This window comes from Ruditapes philippinarum, unplaced genomic scaffold, assembly GCF_026571515.1.
Source record: "Ruditapes philippinarum isolate M1 unplaced genomic scaffold, ASM2657151v2 ctg4409_1_1_1_1, whole genome shotgun sequence".
Lineage (NCBI taxonomy): Eukaryota > Metazoa > Mollusca > Bivalvia > Venerida > Veneridae > Ruditapes > Ruditapes philippinarum.
Genome location: NW_026855991.1, coordinates 147179 through 151352, shown reverse-complemented (window position 1 = coordinate 151352; position 4174 = coordinate 147179).

The window sequence follows — 4174 nt, the reverse complement described above, 5'->3', positions numbered from 1 at the left end:
ATTTAAATGTTCCAATGCTACTTATTTGTTACACAAAAATATTTATTTTCTTAATCTATTTGAGTAAACAATACTACATGTACTGCAAATCAAGGTTGACAGGTGTTGTCCGGGCTGGGCAATATTCCCTTAACTGCGCAATATTGGGCAATACTGGATAATATGATATTCTGATGTGTTTTCATTTCCAAAGAATACTGAACATATTTACATTAATTAACAGGAAGAGTAGACATAAGGATCGCACACGTGCATTTCATACAAAATAAGTTCTGAACATCAACAACTATGTTGATTATATGCTTGTCATTATCAGGCTACAGTACAGGATAAGTTCCTATCTCTATCTCTTCCTTTCTTCTCAGCATTCTGTAGCAGAAAACTAACATAGCACGTTCTTTAGGGATTCTGTATTTCACGATTTTTTTTGTATCCCAAGTTTATTTCTTTATTTATTTTGGATAAGTCCAAGTTTGAAAAAAGCGCTCTACGGACGCTGAGCTGGCATGCATTCCCGACAGTTTACAAGCTATTTAAGACTGTTGTTCACCAAGAATCAAGATCGAAAGACCTGACAAGGTCTCATTTTTGTTAAGGTAGGAAAATTTCCAGTCACTCAAGGAAGTCACTTTTTCTTGTTTGTTTGACTAAACCTTAACTTGCTTTACTTGTAAAAACATTTCTCAAATTCACGTTCATACAATTAGGTTTCTGCTGGTACTATTATAAAGAGTCATTATAGGTAACCAGTTTGATCTTTAAGTAAGGTATAGCGTTGCCTATACAAACAATAATCACTTCAAACTACTTGTTTACACCTTTCTTGCATCTCTCAATGCACTATATAATCAAAACATAACATGAATAATGATATGCTATATTGAAAATTTTAATAATCAAGAAATGCCGCCCAGTATAACCAAGAAACAGTTTTCCCAGTATTACCCGCTGGGCTGGTTCATACTCATAGAACTCGTGTGTCCCAACCCTGCTATAAACTAGCACATAGTACATTTCTAAGTATGCATTTTCATATTAAATGTTAAACGAGCGTTTACTTTGCTTTTTAAAATGAGGTAAATTTGAGTTGTTTAGTAACAAATATATCGGACTGCTACGCACATTTTGAAATTAAATAATATTTACTAGACATACAAATCATACAATGTTTACACTGCTTTTGAGCTATATATTTTTAGAAAGTTATTTTTTTATAAATTTCTCTTAATTTTATTATTTCATAAGTAAACAATGTCTATATAAATGTTTTATCTGAATCATCGTATGGCATAACACACACGCAACTATCTATTGTTTTTCAGTGGTATGTTTTACCTACGATTTTGTATTTTTACCGAATTGTGGTCGTTTTTGTTGTTTCGATTTTCGTCGTACCAACACAGTATAAGTCGTAATGCGACGTTCAAGCTTTACAAGTGAATAATGGTCTCAGGTGTCCCTCTGTACATTATATCAGGCACAAACTGGCAACTGAGTAGAACCATTGACGTTCCGTTAGCTAGCTGGATATCTTTCTCGACGACGCTTGCACGGCTAAAACCTGCGGTAGTGAGAAACCAGCCGGACGCCCCTTTTACCGAAATTACTTCAAACCAAAGTGAAGAAATATTTAAATAAAATCTAAAAGATGGAGTAAAACGTTTGTTAACTGATAATTTAATGATAATTCTAGTCATATTGATATCATGCTACTGTTTTTATATCTGATTATTGCAACTCCACAAACATCTAGCTATCAATTAGCAACGCATTCAACAACTATATTTCTTTCTTAAAGAACATTAAATGATCATCGTTTGATTTGCACTATCGTTCGACATTGACGCATGCTATAAATTGTATAACGTTTGATATATACGGTGAACGTACGAAATGGCATTACTCAAAATGGGGAGAGAACGAGACTATTGAGTATATTGTGTAGGCGAAACGGTGACGATAGACTCGACAAGTTTATTATTCTTCTATCTCATTTTTCAACGCCTTCCTTGTGGTGTTTTTACAAGGCATCTTTTCTTAACAGTAATGATAAAATACGTCCGCATTTGAGAATGAAAATTCAAGTACATTTATCACCTAACCTGAAGATTTTAGTTACTGATGACTTGTTTTTATGGGCTTTCCTTACATTAAATCATAATATGATAACAGAATAAAAAACTAAACACAAAATATATTTATAAAATGTATGGTTTTATAGTCTTATATATAGATGTAACTTTTTTATGAATCATTGTGCAGTTCAGTTTATTACGAAAAATTAATGCTATCATATCAAGCGAACGACGCTTATTTTATCGCTCAACTTGCTTTAACTTGCTTCAAATAAACATTATTGACTTGCGCTGTTGCTTTATATAAAAGTGTGCAGCGATGTTCCCAAAATCTCCTCTGCTCCTACATATTTCCTGTCCACACATGGTCATAAATACTTCATTTTGCATACTTTTTGAACGTAAGTCATGAATATTCAAACGAAAAAAATAACCATAGAATATTAGAAAAGAGGTATCGCGTTTCAGTTTTTTACGACTATCCTAATAATTGACAAGACTAGACTCAAAAGAACGAAAAGGTCAAGACTAAAATGATCATCTGTAATGATAACATTCAAGTTCTTCCATTAGAAGATCAATTTCTCAATAAATGTTCACAGTTTGTTCGATGCATAAACAAGTTATTCTTTCACGTTACACAAACACATGACTTTAGAAAATTAGAAATCGAGTTTCAATATTGGACCAAACTCTTAATTAATTGGTTAATACTTGATTAAAACTTTGGTGTGTTAAAAGGTGTTTTTTAAAGCCACTGTCCTTTAAATTGTTAAAATGAAGTAAATGAAAATCCATAAATAAATCGTAAAATATCAAATAAACTGTAAATACCGATAAAGTAAGGTTTTATGTGTAAATCCTTTATAACTGACATATCAATTCAAGAAAGAATGTTGACAAAAGCGTCAATATATCGTGTTTCTCCCTTGCATAATTTATAATCTACTACCTTACTCGATAACAATAGTCTTAATTCTAAAATAAAGTTTCAATTCATTTGTAATCTTGTCATTTGAACATATTCACTGTCTACTTTTTTGCATTAACTTTGTTGAAATTGAAACAAAAGGGCATCATGAAATCAGACTAGCAATTAATAGAAAGAGATGAAAGAGGAAATTGCAACAATCAATGCAAAAATGTTGTAATAATGTTATAGCATACTAGATGCTCATTTTATTCCTTACCCATATTTACTTCTGAGCAGCTCAATGGGTCCAATTCATTTATGAGCCATCTAGGATTTATCTGAAGCTATTCGTATCAAAATATAGAAATATGGACATAATTGTTATTGCATTTACTCAAAAAATTGCAATATGGTGATATTTCTTGTTTTAATTGTACCCAATACGAATCGATTAATTGATAATATACATGTGAATGTACATGTATTGCATCAGAAACAACAAACGTATTTCACTTGAAAATTAAAAAAACAAAAAAAACCAAAAAAAAAACAATCTAATTAGAATCATTATAGGGAAGAAGCCACAGACAAAAACTTAATATGTTTTGCAATATGCAGTTAAACAAAACGAATATCACTTAACCAAAACTCTTTCCTGATGTATATTATTTGTGGTTGGAACCTCTCTAAATCTTATATACAGAACAGATTTTTCTTAAACAAGGACGAGACTTAGACTCCAAAATACTTTTAGAAAAACGCATTTTTTTCTAAGAGAGCTAAATTCAACAGCAAATATACAATATTTAGAATTGAAAATCCTTGATCATCATTTATTTGCAGGAATGCACTTTAATTAATTTTCCTCTGATTAAAACAACTGTAGAAGAATAAACATGTCCTTTGTTCTCATTCAGCGTAATATGCAATTCATTGTTAGCAAACTTTGCCTTAGAAACCAATTTCTTTTTCAAGCCTTGATTAATACTGTGAACTTCAGTGCATTTATTTAAATTACTTTAATGCCTTAGTGTTATATTGCAGATCGTTGAAGCTTATTCAGCACGGATGTTTCGTGCTGGTCGATATGTGGTTAAAGTACTCATACTCGAGTTGTGTTTAATCACTTAAATATGTTACCTAATTTTTTATCCCCTGTTCCGTAATGGAGGTGACCATAATAGGA